A 21238-nucleotide genomic window follows, 5' to 3' on the forward strand; every position below is an offset into this window, starting at 1 on the left:
ACATGCCCTATTTATTTCTCGGTGCATCTTGCGCCCCGGTCCTGATCACTGTTAGGAGGTCTGTACATAACTCCCATTCCAGTTTTTTTTGCCTTTGTGTTTCCTCAATTCCACCCACACAGACTCCACATCTTCTGACCCTGTGTCGTTTAGTGCCGTAGATCTAATTCCATTCTTAACTAACAAGGCAACCCCACCCCCTCTGCCCACCTCCCTGTCTTTTTGATGTGTTGTGAATCCTTGGATATTTAACTGCCAGCCCTGAGCTCCCTGCAACCATGTCTCTGTGATGCCTACCACATCATAATCATTCAAGAGGATTTGTGCTGTTAATTCATCTACTTTGTTGCGAATGCTAAGAGCATTTAGATGAAGTGTCTTAATGCTAGCTTTCTTATCATTATGAGAGAGGTTGGAAATCCCAAGATGTCTTAAGTTATCCTTCCTTTTTGCTGTATTCCTAGTCTGCCTCGAGCTTAAATCCACCTGTACTCATGCTATCCTGTTGCTTATCTTTCCATTTAACTCCATACTCCCTGTCTCTTTCACTTCCCCTTCCCCCCGACTCACGAGTTTAAAGCCCTACTGACCACCCTATTTATCTTTTTCGCTAGAACACTGGTTCCAGATCGGTTCAGGTGGAGACCGTCCCAACGGTACAGACCCCCCCGGTTCCAAAACTGATGCCAATGCCCCATGAAATGAAATCCCTCTTTCCCACACCAATCCCTTACCAATGTGTTGACTTCCCTAACTTTCTTTTCCCTACTCCAATTGGCACGTGGCTTGGGCAGTAATCCAGAGATTATGACCCTTGAGGACCTGTACTTCAATTTCTTTCCTCGTGTTTCATTATCCCTGAACTGGTCCTCTACCCTAGCTTTGCCCATGTCGTTAGTCCCAACGTGGACCACAACAACTGGATCCTCCCCCTCCCGCTCTAATATCCTTTCAACCCGGTTGGAGATGTCCCGCACCCTGGCACCGGGCAGGCAACACACCATGCGGGTCTCCCGATGCGGCTTGCACAGGATACTATCTGTCCCTCTAATTATAGAATCCCCGATAACACCTACCTGTCTTTTTGCTCCCCCCCCCTTGAATGACCTTGTGCCCCACGGTGCCATGGTCAGCTGGCTCATCCTGTCCACAGTCCATTTCCTCAACCGTACAGGGAGCAAGAATCTCATACCTGTTGCAGTTGTCTGTCCGGACAGATCTGAAAAGATACTGACGTGTCTGCGTCTACCACCTCCGCTGGCACCGCGTTCCAGGCACCCACCACCCTCTGTGTAGAGAACTTTCCACACATATCTCCCATAAACGTTCGTCCTCTCACTCTGAACTCATGACCCCTAGTAATTGAGTCCCCCACTCTGGGGGGGAAAAAGCTTCTTGCTATCCACCCTGTCTATCCCCTCATGATTTTGTAGACCTCAATCAGGTCCCCCCTAATCACCATCTTTCTCATGAAAATAATCCTATTCTACTCAACCTCTCTTCATAGCTAGCATCCTCCATACCAGGCAACATCCTGGTGAACCTCCACTGCACCCTGTCCAAAGCGTCCGCGTCCTTTTGGTAATGTACACAGTACTCTAAATGTGGCTGAACCAAAGTCTCATACAACTGTACATGACCTGCCAACTCTTGTCCTCAATACCCCGTCCGATGAAGGAAAGCATGCCGTATGCCTTCTTGACCACCCTATTGACCTGGCTTGCCACCTTCAGGGAACAATGGACCTGAACACCCAGATCTCTCTGTTCATCACTTTTCCCTAGGACTTTACCATTTACTGCATAGTTCACCCTTGAATTAAATCTTCCAAAATGCATCACCTCGCATTTGCCCGGATTGAACTCCATCTGACATTTATCTGCCACACTCTCGAGTCTATTTATATTCTGCTGTAATCTCTGACAGTCCCCCTCACTTTCTGCTGCTCCACCAATCTTAGTGTCATCTGCAAACTTGCTGATCAGATGACCTACACCTTCCTCCAAATCATTTACGCATATCACAAAACAACAGTGGTCCCAGCACAGAACCATGTGGAACACCACTGGTCACAGGTGTCCAATTTGAGAAAATCCTTTCTACCACTACTCTCTGTCTCCTGTTGCCTAGCCCATTTTTTTTTGTGTCCGTCGAGCGAGCGCACCCTTGACCCCATGCGACTTGACTTTCCCCATCAGCCTGCCATGGGGAACCTTATCAAACGCCTTACTGAAGTCCATGTAAATGACGTCTACAGCCTTTCCCTTTCAATCAACTTTGTCATGTCGTCAAAGAATTCTATAAAGTTGGTAAGACATGACCTTCCCTGCACAAAACCATGTTGCCTATCACTGATAAGCTGATGTGCTTCCAAATGGGAATAGATCCTACCCCTCAGTACCTTCTCCAGTAGCTTCCCAACCACTGACATCAGTCTCACCGGTCGATAATTACCTGGATTATCCTTGCTACCCTTCTTGAACAAGGCGACAACATTAGCAAGTCTCCAGTCCTCCGGGACCTCACCCGTGTCTCAGGATGCTGCAAAGATATCTGTTAAGGCCCCGGCTACTTCCTGTCTCGCTTCCCTCAATAACCTGGGATAGATCCCCACCTTAATGCCTTTTAGGAGACCCAACACTTCCTCCTTCCTTGTGTCAACTTGACCTCGAGTAAGCAAATGTCTATCCCTCACATCACCATCTGTCATGCCCCTCCCCTTCATCAATACCGATGCAAAGTATTCGTTAAGAATGTCACCCATTTTCTCTGACTCAGTGCATAACTTTCCTTCTTTGTCCTTAAGTGGGCCAATCCTTTCTCTAGTTACCCTCTTGCTCTTTATATATGAATAAAAGGCTTTGGGATTTTCCTTAACCATGCTTGCCAGCAATATCTCATGTCTACTCTTCGCCCTCTTAATCCCTTGTTTCAGATGCGCTCGAAATTCCCCGTGTTCTTCCAAAGCTTCATCTCTCTTAAGTCGCCTCTAATCTATGCTTCCTTTTTGCTCTTGGCTAGTCTCACAATTTCACCTGTCATCCATGGTTCCCGAATCTTGCCTTTTCTGTTGCTGATTTTCACAGGAACATGTCTCTCCTGCATACTAATCAACCGCTCTTTAAAAGCCTCCCATATATCAAATGTGGATTTACCTTCAAACATTTTCTCCTGATCTAAATTCCACAGATGCTACTGAACCTTGGTAGAGTTGGCCTTCCCCCAGTTTAGAACTCTTCCTTTAGGACCACTCCCATCCTTGTCCATGAGTATTGTAAAACTTAGGGAATTGTGGTCGCTATTTCCAAAGTCGTCCCCTGCTGTAATTTCAACCACCAGGCAGGTTCATTCCCCAACACCAGGTCCAGTATGGCCCCTTGCCGAGTTGGACTACGCACACACTGCTCTAGAAAACCCTCCTGGACACACCTTACAAATTCTGCTCCATCTTGCCTCCTAGTTCTGAGTGAATCCCAGTCAATGTTGGGATAATTAAAATCTCCCATCACCACCACCCTGTTTCTCCGACACCTTTCCATTATCTGTTTACATATTTGTACCTCTATCTCACGCTCGCTGTAGGGAGGCCTGTAGTACAGCCCCAACATTGTTACTGCATCCTTCCTATTTCTGAGTTCTACCCATATTGCCTCAATGCTTGAGCCCTCCATGGGGCCCTCGTTCAGTACAGCTGTGATCTGGTCTTCGACCAGTATTGCAACTAACATTAAATAGTAGACAGTAGATCACTGGAAAACGAGGCTGAAGAATCAGTATGAGGAATGAAGAAATGGAAGAGGAACTGAACAAGTACTTTGTATCAGTCTTCATGGTGGAAAACACCAATCGCATACTAGAACTTTGAGAGTTAGGGGCAGTGGTGAATATAATAGCCGTAACTAAGGAAAAGGTGCTGGGGAAGCAGAAAAGTCTGAAGGTGGACCAATCACCCCTGGACCAGATGGACTGTACTGTAGACTTCTGAAGGAGATAGCTGAAGAAATTGTTGAGGCATTAGTGGTGATCTTTCAGGAATCACTGGTGATAGGGAGGATCTTGGGGGCTTGGAAAATGGCTAATGCAACACCCCTGTTTAAGAAAAGAGAGAGACAGAAGAAGGGAAATTATAGGTCAGTTAGCCTGACCTCAATCATTGGTAAGATTTTAGAGTCCGTTCTTCAGGTTGAGATTGCAGAGACCTTGGAAGTAAATGACAAAATCGGGCTGATTCAGCATAGCTTCATCGAGGGGAAGTTATACCTGACAAATCTGTTAGAATTCTTTGAGTAGAAAGTGGGCAAGTTAGACAAAAGGGAGCCAGTGAATGGGATTTGTTTGGATTTCCAGAATGCTGTTGAGAAGGTATCAAATAAGATGAGAGCCCATAGTGTTTGGGCAAGTTACTGCCATTGGCATTGAGCATTGGCTGACTGGCAGAAGGCAGAGAGTGTAGATAAAGGGGTCTTTTACAGGATGGCAGCTGGTGACGAGTAGAGTCCCACAGGGATCAATGTTGGTACCACAACAGTTCATGTAATACATTGATGATATGGATGAAGCAACTGAGACATTTTTGCTGAGTTTACAGTTGGCACAGTGACAGATGGAGGGAGAGATAGCAGTGAGGAAGTTGCAGAAGGACTTGCATAGACTCTGAGAGTGGGCAAAGAAGTGGCAGACAGAATACTGTGTGGGACACTGTGAGGTTATGTGCTTTGGTAGTAAAAATGGAGGCATAGATTATTTTCTAAATGAGAAAGGGCATTTGAAGTCTGAAGCACAACTGTCCCTCGTTGCCTTTGAGAAGGTAGTAGTGAGTTTCCTTCTTGAACTGCTACAAGTACATTTGCTCAAGATAGATACAATGCCACTAGGGAGGGAATTTTGGATTTTGACCCAGCGTGTTATCAGCTGAGCCTGAACATTGTCCAGGTCAATCTGCACAAAACACCCCTTTTTTTACCCCTGGAATTAACATTGTGAACGTTCTGAAAACCGCTGTTGTAAGCATATCTTAATAGGCTTAATAGACCAAAACTGTAAGCTTGTTAAAAGTCCTCTTCAGGTTAACATGCAGGTTCAGTTGACAGTTAGGAATGTAAATGCAATGTTAGCATTCATTTCAAGAGGGCTGGAATACAAGTGCAGGAATGTACTGCTGAGGCTGTATATGGCTCTGGTCAGACCCTATTTGGAACATTGTGACCAATGTTTGGCTCCATATCGAAACAAGGAGTCTGCCAGTTCTTTGCCCACTCACCGAGCCTGTCCAAGTCCTTCTGCAGCTTCCCCACTTCCTCACTACTATTTGTCCCTCCATCTGCTGACATTGGAGGGAGTCCAGAGGAAGTTGGCAAGAATCATTCTGAGTATGACGAGCTTGTCTTACGAGGAGTGGTTCAGGACTCTGGGTCTGTACTCGGTGGAGTTTAGAAGGATGAGGGGAGAATGTGGAGAGGCCTGGAGAGACATGGATGTGGGGAAGATGTTTCCATGAGTAGGAGAGACTTAAATCTTTGGGCACACCCTCAGAGTCGAATGGATAACCCTTTAGAACTGAGATGAGGAATTTCTTCAGCCAGTGGATGGTGAATCTGTGGAATTCATTGTTGCGGAAGGCTGTGAAGGCCAAGTCATTGAGTCTGTTGAAGATATGAGTTGGATAGGCTCTTGGTTAGTTATGGGATCAAGAGTTAGGGGAGAAAGCGGGAGATTGGATGGTGGAGCAGAGAGTCAGTTGCAACTGCTCAAATATTGAGGCTGGGATTTCAGCAAAGGTAATGTTGAGGGGGGACGGTTAGATGCTCACTTGTCGGAGATGGTCATTATCTGTCACTTATATGGACGTTTTTTTTTGAAAACTCTGTTGTGGATGTGGGCATCACTGGCTCGGCCAGCATTTATTATCTGTCCCTAGTTGCCCTTAGGAAGGTAGTGGTGACCTGCCTTCTTGAACTGCTACAAGTACATTTGCTTTCGGTAGATACAATACGATTAGGGAGGGGATTTCTGAGAACGCTGTTGTAAGCATATCCTAGCTTAATAGACCAAAACTGTACGCTGTGCACCTTGAGTGGCGTCACCAGTCTTGTGTGGAAAGATTTTCACTCCTCCCCTCCTTGAAATAAAGATTTGCACCTCACGTGCCTTCTAAAATACATGCTGTGCATAGAAGCTAAATTTTTGTGCTTCATGTACATGCCTCTTGCTGCGTTCTGCTGGGATCTTTTAAGAATCTAGAAAAGATTACAGCCAATACATCCATTTGGGCAGCACGGTGACTCAGTGGTTAGCTCTGCAGCCTCACGGCGCCAGGGGCCCGGGTTCGACTCCAGCCTCGGGTAACTGTCTGTGCGGAGTTTGCACATTCTCCCTGTGTCTGCATGGGTTTCCTCCATGTGCTCCAATTTCCTCCCACAGTCCAAAGATGTGCAGGCGAGGTGGATCGGACATGCTAAATCGCCGGTAGTGTTCAGGGGTGTGTGTGGGTTATAGGGGTGGGATGGGATGCTGCAAGGGGCGAAGTGGACTTGTTGGTCCGACGGACCAGTTTCCACACTGCAGGGAACCGAATCTAATCTAATGTCTGCAGTCAACTCTTATAATCCTCCATGTTATCATCTAATTTAGTCTGAAGCGATGCCTGACAACTAATGAAGTGAGGGAACAGGTTTTATGTCTGTATTAATTGAGGATGAATTGATTGTGAGTTGGCTGTATAAATATGGGAGCTAGTAATTAGGGGTTGACGTTTATGGAGTATTTTTAAAAGAAATAAAGCTCTGATGGTACGATGTTGGGTTGGACTCTTTGCATACCTGGAATCCAATTCTTCAGGTCCAGGGAACCTATTAACTTAGTCTTCTCAGTTTTCCTCAATGTTTTCTTGAGGATTTCCTTCTCCCTTTCGCTCCCTACTTTTCGCCCATTGGTTTTTTTTTGTATGTTTTCGACTGTGAAATCAGATAGAAAATATTGGTTCAAAGCTTGTGCCATTACCATCAATTCCCCAGTCTCACCCTCTCATGAGCCATTATTCACTGTATTTACTCTTTTCCTTTTTATAGATTTGTGGAAGCTTTTACTGTATTTGTATTAATGTCTCCCTCATTATTATTTTGGTCATCTTTTGTTCACATCTGAAATAGTTTCAGTTCCACAATTTTCCAATCTTTCTTTCAATTTATACTATCTTTAACTTTCTTAGATAGCAACAGATGGCACCATGGTGCATTCTAGCTGTACATCCTTTCATTCTAAATTGACAATATTTTTGTTCAGAGTTATGAAATATCCCCTGAAACATCTGCCATTGCTTCTCTATGGTCTTTTAAACTATTTTCCCAGTTCAACTCTGCCTTTATACTCCTGAGTTATCTTCAATGAAAGTTAAAGATATTAAACAGTTTCAGACCAAATTCTCATCCTCGTCCTTGATGTAAAATTCTACCACATCCTGATCATTCTTATCCAGAGAATCCTGTACTATGTTATGGTTGATGAGTTGTATCGCAAAACATACTACCAGGTCTAAAATATCTTAAAACTGTGCCACTGGAACCAAGCAGGGATTAAGACTCCAAATGCACTCTATGAATATATCCTGAGGGGTAGATAACTGTTCTTAACATCAAGGTGCCATTCAACCAAATATGACATCAAGGAGCCGTCGCAAAGCTGCAGTCAGTAAGAATCAGGTGAAAAACCCTCTGCCGGCTGGAACCTTACCATAAAGGAAGTGGTTGTGGTTGTTGGAAGTCAGTTGCCCCAACTCCAAAGCATCACTGCGGGGGTTACGTAAATTTGTGCCCTGAGCTCAACCATCTTCAACTGTTTCATCAAATGCCAAATGCCATCCCTCCGTCAGAATGCCATACGTGGGGATGTTCTCAGTTGATTGTGCCATGTTCAGCACCACTCATAGCTCCTCAGATGCTGAAGTAGTCCATGTCCACGGAACATAAGTGATGAGAAGCAAGTGGTAGTTGTGCTGTGCAACTTACGGGCAATGAACGTCACCATTAAGGAGAATCTAACCATTGCCCCATGACTTACACTCCTTTACTGCCAATATGCTGAGGCTTATCAGGTTTCCAGAAACTGAATTGGACCAAACTTGTAATTATTGTGACGACAAGAGCAGGTCAGAGGTTAAGAATTCTGCAGTGAATAATGAGCCCCCTACCTACACAAAGCCTGTCCACCATCTATAAAGCCCAAGTCAGGAATGTAATCTCCACTGGTCAGGACTGGTGCAGCTCCATCAACACTCAGGAAGCTTGAATCATATGGACAAAGCAGCCTGTTGGATTGGTACCCCACCCACCACCTTCAACATCTGTTCTATCATCAGTAATGTATAATTAGTGCCCCATGCAAGTTTCCCTCCAGGCCACACACACTATCCTGACTCGGAACTATATCGCTGTTCATTAATAGTCATTGAGTGAAGATTCTGGAGCTTCTTTCTGAACAGCACTACTCTAAGGACTGCAGTTATTCAAGAAGGCAGCTCACCACCACCTTCTCCAGGGTAATTGGGCTTAGCCAGCAACATCCACATCCCGTGAATAAAAAAGAATCTTCCAGGCTATCTGTGCCAATTGGGTTCACAGTTTATGATAACATCTTTCTTACAAGATCCCATTACTTCTTGGTCTATCGACTGTATGCTATCCTGGACTGTACCTTCTGTCAGGGGATCTATGAATCTGAAACTGTCACAGCTGTGACTTCTTTCCTTTGCTGTTCCTTATCTCTACCCAAACTGATTGTCTATTTTGCCTGGGAGCCAGTTGGCTGGTTTGTAATTCAGAGTGATACCAACAGCCTGGGATCCGACACTGTCTGAAGTTACAATGAAGGAATCTTCTTCTCAACCTCTCTCCTCATCTGAGGTGTGGTAACCTTCAATTTCAACCACCTCCAGTTATCTCTCTCGACTGTGAGAGCAGACCTGTGGTCCCAACTGGGACTATAGTGACTTTGAATCTCCAAACCAAGATAATTTCTCACCAATGTATTGATCTCATCTTTGACACAAGACAAAAAAACAAACAAATTAAACCCAATGAGATGAATTTTGGATCACTGGATTACATGGCATAATTGGACAACGAAATGCACTATTGTTAAAATAATTGGGAATTCAACCAGAAAGGCCACTAATGTGAATCCTGGATCTGTGTATCATTTGAAATTATTTAATTGGATAGTTTCAGTATTTGGCCACAGGATGGAGAAATCTGCTGAGGTGATGTACCCAGAAGATAGAAAGATGATAGAAATGTTTGGAGAGATATGGGCCAAGCACAGGCAGGTGGAACTAGTTCAGTTTGGGATTGTGATCAGCATAGGCTGGTTGGACCAAAGGATCTGTTTTCATGCTGTATGACTCTATGAAACTCAAGCTTAATTGTCCGAAACTCACATTCAGACATATCTAACCTTGATCATAATCTTACAGAAAGATAGCCGACTTTATCCCTCAGAGTTGCAGACTCTTCAATTTTACATCCTCAAAGACATTTAGCAGGAATAGCATGGATTATAGAGTGAGTTGAGTAGATTAGTTCATTATTAATTCTTAACTAAATTTGATTTATTTTACATTTTTAGACAACATCAGGTGAAGATGTGCGTGATTTCACCAAGGTGCTGAAAAATAACTTCAGATCAAAGAAATACTTTGCCAAACATCCTCGCTTGGGTTATTTACCACTACAAACAGTCCTAGAAGGTGAGAACCTTGAGATGTAAGTTTATTGATGTGAGATTTACTAATGTATCAATGCCCATTTGGGGGTTGACAAATATTGCAGCATTATTCGTTCTGCAGCTTAGCAGGAGAGTGAGGTTGTCCATTTGCGCCGATATCAGAAGTACACAATACAAGAACAAGAGGGGCTTAACTGATAGCATCGGTCCTCTCGCCTTCAAAACAGTGTAGTTACTCAGAGTGCATCTGCTGTGGACTTGTTGATACTGTCACTAACGTGCAACCTTCCTTGATATCTTTCTCTGTCCTCCAGTTCTGTCTTTTAAAAACTACAATCAATTACCCTCTCCTCAAAAGGAAAGAACCTTTGGCTGAACAGAGAACAAAGAACAGTACAGGCCCTTCGGCCCACGATGTTATGCCGACCTATTATCCCACTCATATCAAACTACCCTGCATACCCTTCATTTTACTATCCTTCATGCGCCGATCCAAGAGTCGTTTAAAAGTCTTGAAATGCATCTGACTGCACTACCACTGCTAGCAGCGCATTCCACACACCCGCCACTCTCTGTGTAAAGAACCTACCTCTGACATCTCCCCTATTCCTTCCTCCAGTCACCTTAAAATTTCTCCCCCTCGTAATAGTCATTTCTGCCCTGGGAAAAAAAATCTTACTATCCACTCCAGCTATGCCTCTCATCATCTTGCATACCTCTATCAAGTCACCTCTCATTCTTCTTTGCTCCAATGGAAAAAGTCCTCGCCCCCCCTCAATGTTTCATCATAAGACGTGCCGTCCATTCCATGCAGCATCCTGCTAAATCTCCTCTGCACCCTCTCTAAAGCTTCCACATCCTTCCTATAATGAAGCAACCAGAATTGAACTCAATATTCTAAGCGCTGCTCCATCCCCACAAACTAATGCTCGATTCCAAATCCCTTTTCTCTTGATGCTTTAAATTCAATGCTGTCTTTCGTGTAATTTCATATTTGAATTCACTGGTCCTGAGCCGCTCGCGGCGATGTGCCCCCGCGGTCCTGCTACAGTGCTTTGAGATGGAAACAAACATGACTGATGAAGGTCCACCAGTTGATGTAGTACGTTTAGATTTCAAAAAAGCATTTGATAAATTACAACTCATAAGGTGACTCAAAAGAAAGCAGCCCATGGGTTCAAGGGTAGTATATTAGGATGGACAGAGGACTGCATCGCAAACAGAAGTAGAGAAGGGGCAGCAGGATGGTAACTTATAACTGGTGTCCGGCCACAGGGCCCCTGCTGCGGAGGCCGTACACCTAATGTTGCCTGGGTTGATTTCGGAAATGGAGGAGGGGATTGCCATGCTTAGGAATGTTGGGCGGATGGGATTTATAAGATTGAGAGAAATCTTATTTTTTCAGCATTTAAGATTCTTAAGAGGCTTGATAGTGTATATCCGTAGAGAATGCTCCCATTTGTGAAATATTTTATGACCAGAGGCCACATTTTCATATTAGTTGCCTGTTAATTCAGGGGAAGAATTACTTCTTTCAGGTGGTAGCAATCTATTCAACACTTTAGCAGAGAAGGTTTTCGAGGTAATGCCATCAATTATATGCTAGGCTGAGATGGCCCGTTTAATTTTCAAATCAAGAAACAACAATAATGAGGAAAGGGTAGTCTTCACAGTGGAAGATACTTCAAGGATCCCCTTATCCCTGTATTCTTTAGTAATGAATTAAATACATCACTACCACACCATCACTACCATTACAGAAGTAGTAGTAGACAATCTAATGGAGTAAAAGCAGATCAGACTCTTTGCCCTGATGGTTTACTTTCTATGATTCCAAACAAAGGAGCTTCAGAGTTGGTGTATGCATTGATTGTAATTTCTGAAAAAGGTTTCGATTCTCGAGAAGCATCTGAGGGCTGGAAAACTGCCGATGTGACATCCCTATTTAAAAAGGAGAGAGGCAAATTGTTGGAAATATGTGGCAATCAACTGTGAAGAAAATAATAGCAGGACATTTGGAAAATCAGAATCTAATCAAACAGAATCACCATAGCCTGATGAAAGAGAAATTATGTCTGGCTAATTTGTTTGGGTTTTTCGAGGAAGTCCCAACCAGAATTAGTAGAGGAAAACCAGTAAATGTGTTGTATTTGGACTTTGAGCAAACATTTGAGAATGTACTCAAAAGTAATAAGCTAAGAGCTGAGGTTTTGAAGGTAGTATATTGCTATGGATCAGTATGCTTTGCATGGCCAGGAAGGAGAGATCACATCTACAGTGAAATGCACCAAGTGAATAGATATTTTGGGGAATTTGGTGGCAATGTGGTAAGTCAGTGCAGAGGGTAAGAGGTGCTATTTGCTTGCTTTTTTTGCCTGATAGTTGGTCAGCTTTTTTTTTTGAGACAGGACAAATTGAAGCCAGAAGCGGGGACCCAGAAGGTGAACCCGGTTCATTGGTTGGTGATAGCTACTGGTTTAAGAATCTATTATCGGTAATTTTCAGATTGAAAGTAAATCGGAGAAATATATACAGGCTACAAACTAATGTTTTTAAATCAAATTAAGATTTAAGTAATTGAAATGGAGATGCCGGGCCAATGATGATTTAAACCTCCATGACGGGGGAGTGGTCAGACACCATACTCCAGCTCAGGGTTGATGAACTGGAATCTCAGTTTCGACCAATCAACAAATCATGCGGGGGAGAGTTACCAGGGAATGCTCTGTTTCCGGAGGCAGTCACACACCTTAGATTAACTACCTGAAGCTCGGTCAGTGGCCAGGGACGTGAGACTGTGACTAAGGACAGGGCAGGTGGAAGGATCCAGGATGTCGTGCAGAAGGAACCTTGGCCTTTGATCTTATCGAACAGGTTTGAGATTCTTTCTTCCTGTGTGGATGAGAGGTCAGGGTATATGGAAGATGAGTAAACTGACTATAGCACGGTGGTACAGGGGGACATTCAAGAGGGGATAAAAAGTGAAATGTAGTTATAATCAGAGGTAGTATAGTTAGCGGAATGAACATTGTTGGTTGTGACTAGGATCGAGAGTCTCGAAAGTAGTGTTGCCTGCCTGGCGCCCAGGTTTAGGATATTCCGTCTTGGCTACCAAGGAATTTGAAGTGGGAGGTGTAGAAATCCAGCTATCGTGGTGGACACAGGTACCATTGATATGGAAGAAAGAGGAAAGAGGTTCTGCTGAGGGATTATGAGCACTGAGGTGCTGAGTGAGAAGGCAGAACCAAAAGGTAATAATCTCGGGATTCTTATCTGAGCAATTTGGCACGGTGTGAACAAAACTGAAGATGTCAATGCATTGTTCAAATGATGGCATGGCAGAAATGTGTTTGAATTCATGGGACATTGGCATTGGTATGGGGAAGGAGGGAGTTGTTCCGGTGGCATAGGCTTGATGAGAATCATATTGGGACAAGTATCCTGGCAAAAGACATAGCTAGGTCTGGGGGTAGGGCATCAAAGTGAAAAGTGTGGAGCGGGTGAGTCCAGTTGCATGGAAAATTATGGAAAAAGTTAGAAGCTAGTAAGTGCTCAGCAAAGTTTCCAGAGCAAGTAATAGGACAAAAAGTATGGAAATAGTCAGGAGTCTCATTTCAGGTGCAGCAGATAAGAAGGGTGGCCATAAATGCCAGACTGAAGGTCTTTTATTTAATTGTAGGGAGTGTATTAAACCAAGTGAATGAGTTTGTGGTGCAGATTGAAATTGACAGATGTATTGTTCTGGGTATCACAGACATGTGGTTGTAAGGGGATAAGTGTTGGGAACTAAATATCCATTGATACATGTCCTATAGAAAGAACAGACAAATGGACAGAGATGCCAGGGTTGGCTTGTGAGTAAGAAATGGGGCAACGCTGAAGGAACCACAGGTCTTGAGCTTGTTTATTAATGACTTTGAGGAAAATGTGAATGTGCTGTGGCTAAATTTGTAGATGACTCAAAAATATTTGCAAAGACAAGGCATGGCACAGAAACAGAGATTTACCAGGATGTTACTTGGATTGGAATGTATTAGCTTTCAGGAGGGCTTGGTGGCAATGTTGTACAATAATAAATGTAATGAGATCAACCATGATCTCACTGAATGGTGGAGGAAATTCAATGGGCCAAATGACTTTTTGAGTGAGTCTTGTTGTTTGACAATGAATTCGTAAAGGTGTTTTTTTTTGTCTCTTGGATGAGATGTAAAAATGAAATGTGTACGCTTCCTTTTCATCTGGCAATAAATTATCGTTCTGAACGATTTCCATTGACTAGTGGCAATCTGACAAGCATCACGATGTAAAGAGATTCTTAGCTTCTTTTTAATTGTCAAGTTATTCTTTGGAATTAATTCAGCATATATTTTTGCATCTCAGGAATTATATTCATCACTGCATCTCAAAAAGTACTCTGTTGTATGATAACAGCATTTTAAAGAACACTCTTCAATGGTTGTGATTTTCAGTTGCCATAACACACATTAAATTACATTGTTGGCCAATCTGTCCATGATTATTTCATTGTCTTACATTTCAAACAGACAAGGAAATATTGGTGATGCAATGAAGAGTTTGATGATAAAATATAATTACTGTTACGGTTTCCTCTTGGACGAAATATTCTCATCAAATTGACTGGTCAAGGAAATGGGACACTGACTGTGAGTACTTTGAGTGTTTAAGTGATTCCTAAAATGAAAATTATGACCTTGATTTCTCTTGCATGCAGATATGAAGAGACTATTTTAAAAATCCTCTCGGTTCGTGGTTCAGGCATAAAGGTGTCACATGCATATTTATGTATATACATGTACATGTGTAATCTGAAAAGAAAATGACGATAAATCACTTGTGACAAGGTGAGAATGAGTTATCCAGATAGTAAGAACTGCCAAAGTTGGTGTCTGAGATAACACATTGTGGAGCTGGGGGAAAGCAGGCAGCATCAGAGGCTCAAGAAAGTTGATGTTTTGGGTCAGGACCCTTCCTCCAAAATGGAGGGTGGACGGGAGCTCAGAAACAAATAGTGTGGAGAGGGAGGAGGTGCTGGGGAAGGTAGGTGGGATGGTGATAAATGAGTACTATCCAGATTGGAACAGATTTACCCCAGAAGGTATTGAATACAAGTTCCAAATCACTCTCAAAATCCTAGTGACTGTTAACATTCATGTTTTTTTTGTCTGTGTGTTTCAGTAGTTGCATGTCAGTTTGAATGGTTCATTGAGAGTGAGGAACCTATGGACTCACACACACCATCATGGAATTTAATTCAAAGAGTGACTCCTCTTCAAAGTACTTAGTCGCTTTTAAAATCTTGACCATTTCTGCTGTCTAGTTGAACAAGTGTAGCTGAATACTGCTTCAATAGGAATTAGTGTTTAATAGGAACATATTTGTGAAACTTACAGTTCCTCAAGCTTTAGCATAAACTGGTGGAGACTTTCGGCGCTTGCAAAAAGGCTCACCTCTCTTAATACTGAAGGAAAATTGGAGTTTAAAAGTAAGTTCATCCGCTGTCAGGGAATGAAATGTTAATGTTGACTTGAATATAATTTTTTAAAAAGTAATATATTTGTGTAGCACTAAACTCAAATTAAAATTTGGATATGCCAGTTGACTCCTGTTTGACACTGTATGGAATGGCGGTGACATCAGATTCAGTGATGATTGAGAATCTAAAGAATATGAGGATAAGATTTAACATCCAAATATCATTGAACTCTTCAAGGAATGTATTACTGGAAAAGGGGGAAAGCATGTATGTCTATAAGAATTGAATACACTCTGAAGGCGGTGGCACAGATGAAACAGACCTGTGTGCTAAAACTTATCACAAATTTCACATTGAATGGAGCAGTTTAAACAGGCTGGAGGAAGCAGACATGCCAGCGCAAACTTTTGAATTTGTGCATTCTGTTCATAAACATCAGCAAAATTGTGGGAACCTGTTTATTCTTTCTCTTTTATTGCACAGAACCATACGATTACACTAATTTTGATTAGGAATTTAAAGATTATGAGCCCTGTCCGTTTGACTCGCAGTTTGGTACCATAGGTTGGTACGATCTTCGTTCAAGAAGGAAGAGGGATGTTCCAGACACAGAAAATCGTCAAACCATTTACTACAAAGTCTGTTTCTGCTTAGTATTAATTAATGCAGTTAACATTTTCAGATCGACATGATTGCAGAATGGAGTCAATAAAACAAATTCCATCTGATATTCAACATAAATTTTAAGTTTGGAATAACAAGCTCACAAGAAAGATGACCTGGTTTTAGATATCACTTGGGACCACAGACTAACAGACAAAGGAACAAAGCAAAACGACTCTGCGATTTGATGTAGAAACTCCTGACTCCGAAGCCTGCAGCCGCCCTCCAATTCTCAAGTCAGAAGTGTGTCAATGATGGTGCAGATCCAGCAACACTGGAAACGATCTTGAGTCTAGACCAAAGCAGCCCCTTGATTGGCACCGTATCCATTCTCTCCACAACCAACTCCAAGACACAATAATGTGTCCATATACAAGATGCACTGCCACATTTTTTTCCAACTATTCTTACACCCGCCTTTCCAGACTTAGAAAACTCATCTTCAAGGTCAAGGACATCAGACATGGTAGCACTAATCCCAGTAAAAATCACCTCCAAGCTACTCTCAAACTGATTTGGAAATGAATGATTGTTCCTGAGTCAATATTAGTAATCTCTTTTGGAACAGCATTGTGGGTCTGTGTACAGCAACATGAAGCTGTTCAAGAAGTCAATTTGTGCTGGACAATTAGCAACAGCTATGTCTCATTAAAGAATAAATAAATCGGAAAGAAATCCATCTGAGAGTCACAAGCAAATGGGTAACTTTTTTTTGTTCACTCTGCAGCTCGTGGGCTATTACCAATTTTGACAATGACAAATGAAGCTTTTGTTTGGTTTGCTATTGATAGCAGCTGTCCACAAAATAAAAACAATTGGCATCAGAGATAATGGGAAGTGCAGATGCTGGAGAATCCAAGATTACAAAGTGTGGAGCTGGATGAACACAGCAGGCCAAGCAGCATCTCAGGAGCACAAAAGCTGACGTTTCGGGCCTAGACCCTTCATCAGAAAAGAGGGAGGAGGAGAGGGCTCTGAAAGAAATAGGGAGAGGGGAAGGCAGATTGAAGATGGATAGAGGGGAAGATAGGTGCAGAGGAGACAGACAAGCAATAAGGAAGGGGAGGATCAAATACGAAGGTAGGCTAGCTAGTCATATCAGAAATCATAGTAACAGCTTCTTTCAATACATAAGAAACAAACGTGAGGCAAAAGTAGACACTGGGCCACTCCAAATTGATGCTGGAAGGCAAGTGGTGGGAGATAAGGAAGTAGCTGAAGAACTTAATAAGTACTTTGCGTCAGTCTTCACAGTGGAAGACATGAGTAATATGCCAGCAATTAGGGAGAGCCAGGGGGCAGAGCTGAGGATGGTAGGAATTACAAAAGAGCAAGTGCTAGAAGAGCTAAAAGGTCTAAAAATTGATAAATCTCCTGGCCCCGATGGGCTATATCCTAGAGTTCTGAGGAAGGTGGCTGAGGAAATAGCAGAGGCTTTGGCTATGATCTTTCAAAAGTCACTGTAGTCAGGGAAAGTCCCAGATGATTGGAAAATTGCTGTTGTAACTCCCTTGTTTAAGAAAGGATCAAGGCAAAAGATGGAAAATTACAGGCCGATTAGCCTGACCTCGGTAGTTGATTAAAATTCTTGAATCATTGTCAAGGATGAGATTTCGAAATTCCTGGAAGTGCAGGGTCAAATTAGAACAAGTCAGCATGGATTTAGTCAGGGGAGGTCGTGCCTGAAAAACCTGTTAGAATTCTTTGAAGAGGTAACAGGTATGTTAGACCAGGGAAACCCAGCGGATGTTATCTATCAAGACTTCCAACAGGCCTTTGATAAGGTGTCTCACAGGAGGCTGCTGAGCAACGTGAGGGCCCATGGTGTTCGAGGTGAGAAACTGGCCTGGATTGAGGTTTGGCTGTCTGACAGAAGGCAGAGAGTTGGGATTAAGGGCTCTTTTTCAGAATGGCAACCAGTGACGATTGGTGTCCCGCAGGGTTCAGTGGTGGGGCCGCTGCTGTTCACCTTATATGTTAATGATCTGGATGAAGGGACTGGGGGCATTCTGGCGAAGTTTTCCGATGATACGAAGATAGGTAGACAGGCAGGTAGTACTGAGGAGGTGGAGAGGCGGCAGTAAGATTGAGACAGTTTAGGAGCGTGGTCCAGGAAATGGCTGATGAAATTGAATGTGAGTAAATGTGAGGTTTTTCACTTTGGTAAAAAGAATACAGACATGGAATATTTTCTAAATGGTGAGAAAATTCGTAAAGCAGAAGTACAAAGGGATCTGGAATTCTTGGTCCAGGATTCTCTAAAAGTTAACTTGCAGGTAGAGTCCATGATTAAGAAAGCGAATGTAATGTTGTTTATCTCAAGAGGGTTGGAATATAGAAGCAGTGATGTGCTTCTGAGGCTTTATAAAGGCCTAGTTAGGCCCCATTGAGAATACCGTGTCCAATGTTGGGCCCCACACCTCAGAAAGGACATACTAGCCCTGGAGCGTGTCCAGCGGAGATTCACACGGATGATCCCTGGAATGGTAGGCTTGACATACGACGAACGGCTAAGGATCCTGGGATTGTACTCATTAGAGCTGAGAAGGTTGAGGGGAGATCTAATAGAAACTTACGAGATAATGTGTGGCTTAGAAGGGGTGGACGCTAGGAAGTTGTTTCTTTTAGGCCAGGAGACTAGGACCCGTGGGCACAGCCTTAAAATTAGAGGGGGTAAATTTAAAACGGAAATGAGACGACTTTTCTTAAGACAGAGAGTGGCGGGCTTGTGAAATTCATTGCCACGGAGTGCAGTGGGGGCCGGGACGTTGGATGCCTTCAAGGCAGAGATCAACAAATTCTTGATCTCACAGGAATCAAGGTCGACGGGGAGCGTGCAGGGAAGTGGAGTTGAAATGCCCATGAGCCATGATTTAAATGGCGGAGTGGACTTGATGGGTCGAATGGCCCTACTTAGACTCATATCTTATGGTCTTAAGTTAAAGGGTCGGACATGAAGCCAATAGAGGTGAGTGTAGGTGGGGAGAGGTCAGTCTGGGGAGGTCAGACAGGTCAAGGGGGCGGGAAGCGGTTAGTAGGTCAGGAATGGGGGTTTGGCTTGAGCTGGGAGGAGGGGATCGGGGAGAGGAAGAGCAGATTAGGAACGTGGGGACGAGCTGGGCTGGTTTTGGGATGCAGTGGTGGGAGGGGAGATTTTGAAGCTTGTGAAGTCCACATTGATACCATTGGGCTGCAGAGTTCCCAAGTCTCAGTTAAGGAAGGACAATAAACACTGGTCAGTCAGTCATACATCGAACAAAAAAAGTTTATTTTTTAAAAAAAATAGGATGCATCTGTCAATCAAGTGGCAAAGTATTATCGAGTTTTGAGAAGATTTTTAGCTCAGGATTGAGGTTTTGGATGTAAGATTGCTCACTGAGCTGGAAGGTTAGTTTTCAGATGATTCGTCACCATTCCAGGCAAAATCATCAGTGAGCCTCCAGTGAAGCGCTGGTGTTCGGTCCCGCTTTCTATTCAAGTGTTTAGGTTTCCTTGGGTTGGTCATGTTATTTCCTGTTCTTTTTCTCTGAGGATGGTAGATGGATTTGGAGCCAATGTGTTCTCCCTAGTGTAGTTTGTGTATGGAATGAACTGCCAGAGGAGTGCCAGAGGCTATTATAATCACAGTATTTAAAAGTCACCTGCATGGACACATGAATAGGAAGGGTCTGTAGGGATATGGGCAACATGCTGGCAAATGGAACTAGTCATTTACGACATCTGGTCGGCATGGAGGAGTTGGACTGAAGGGCCTGTTTCCCTGCTGCACAACTCTACGACTCTGTCTTCGTCTCTTTGTGTCTCTCTCTCTCGCCCTCGCTCCCCCCTCCCATTTTCTCCAAACCCACCCCTCGCCACACACACAATCTCTGTCTCTCAATCTTTCTGTGTGTGCCTCACTCTGTGTCTATGTCTCTCTCTCTCTCTCTGTTGTCTTGTCTCTGCCACCTCGCTGTGCACTTCTGTCTCTCTTTCTTTCTCTTTCACTCTGTCTCTTGTGTGTGTGTGTGTGTGTGTGTGTGTGTGTGTGCGCGCGCGCGCGCGCTCCTCTCTGTCTCTCGTCTTGTCTCTGCCTCCCTCTGTGTGTGTCTCTGCCGTTGTCTCTCCCCTGTCTCTCCGTCTCTCCGTCTCTCCCTGTGAACTTCTCCCTCTCCCCTGCCCCCACCCCCGGCGCTCTGTCTTTCTCTGTGTCTCTCTTCCTCTCGCCGTGTGTTTATCTATCCGTGCATCTCCACCCGCTCAGCAGGGAGCATTGAGTTTTTTTTTAAAAAGTTTAAAAATCTGTTTAAACCCAACCCATCCGCAATCAGACTGCATTTCTAATTCTCTCTCTCACACACACAGTCTGTCTCTTTCTCCCTCTCAGTCAATCCCCTTCCTCTCCTGTTCCTACTCATGCCTTTTCCCCCCACTCTGCCTCGGTGACGAGTCCACTGTCTGGAACCCTTTTCGCGGGAGGAGACTGAGGACCCAGCTGTTCTGCATCGGGATCAGCGTACCACGATCCCGGACCCCTACAGCCTCCAGCATGACCACTGGGCGAGGAGCAGGCATCCAGGCTGCTGGAGCGCTCGCTGCTCAGTGGCTCGGCCCTGCGCCGCCTTGGCCGGGAGCGGGGATCCGAGGTGGGAGAAGGCCTCTTCGCCCGGCTCCTGGGCACAGCTACCTGCCTGAACAATAAAATGTGAGACTGGATGAACACAGCAGGCCAAGATCTTGGATTCTCCAGCATCTGCAGTTCCCACTATCTCTGGTACCTGCCTGAACAGCTGCCTGGCACCGAACCCACCCCCTCTCCTCCCCTCCTCTCTCCCCGCCCCCTCCTCCCTTCCCCACCCGCCCCTCCTCCTTCCCCCCAACCCCCTCGTCCTACCCCCCGCCCCCTCCTCCTGCTCCCTCCCTCCATTCATCCATTCCTTCCTCCTGTCAGTCCTCGCTCCCTCCCTCCAGCCATCCATTCCTCCCTCGCTCGCTCCCTCCAGCCATCCATTCCTCCCTCGCTCCAGCCGTCGCACCCTCCCTCCCTCACTCCAGTCAGTCAAAACAACAAAGAAAATTACAGCACAGGAACAGGCCCTTCAGCCCTCCAAGCCTGCGCCGACCAAGATCCTCTGTCTGACCAGTCACCTATTTTCTCACGGTCTGTGTCCATTTGCTCCCTGCCCGTCCGTGTACCTGTCCAAATATATCTTAAAAGATGCTAATGTGTCTGCGTTGCCCACCTCTGCTGGCAATGCGTTCCAGGTGCCCACCAACCTCTGTGTAAAGAACTTGCCATGCATATCTCCCCTAAATTTTCCTCCTCTCGTCCACGTCCTTTTGGTAATGGACACAGTACTCTAAATGTGGCCGAACCACAGTCCT

General features: G+C 44.3%; 1 protein-coding gene across 8 annotated transcripts in view; it reads left to right on the plus strand.

The window, feature by feature from the left end:
• Positions 1–9690: 9690 nt before the first annotated feature.
• The window catches only part of LOC132209298 (uncharacterized), a 69954-nt gene continuing 58406 nt past the window's right edge, over positions 9691–21238 (plus strand). For 2 of the 8 annotated variants that reach the window (XM_059644429.1, XM_059644430.1), the window contains exons 1-2: positions 9694–9739; positions 14262–14381. The gene's annotated coding sequence lies outside the window, so the exon portion shown is untranslated. Of the gene's footprint in view, positions 9740–14047; positions 14382–14585; positions 15221–21238 lie in introns of those variants that run through there. The other 6 variants (XM_059644423.1, XM_059644428.1, XM_059644431.1 and 3 more) reach the window with 5 other exon arrangements.

The sequence above is a fragment of the Stegostoma tigrinum genome, unplaced genomic scaffold (genome assembly GCF_030684315.1).
Source record: "Stegostoma tigrinum isolate sSteTig4 unplaced genomic scaffold, sSteTig4.hap1 scaffold_82, whole genome shotgun sequence".
Lineage (NCBI taxonomy): Eukaryota > Metazoa > Chordata > Chondrichthyes > Orectolobiformes > Stegostomatidae > Stegostoma > Stegostoma tigrinum.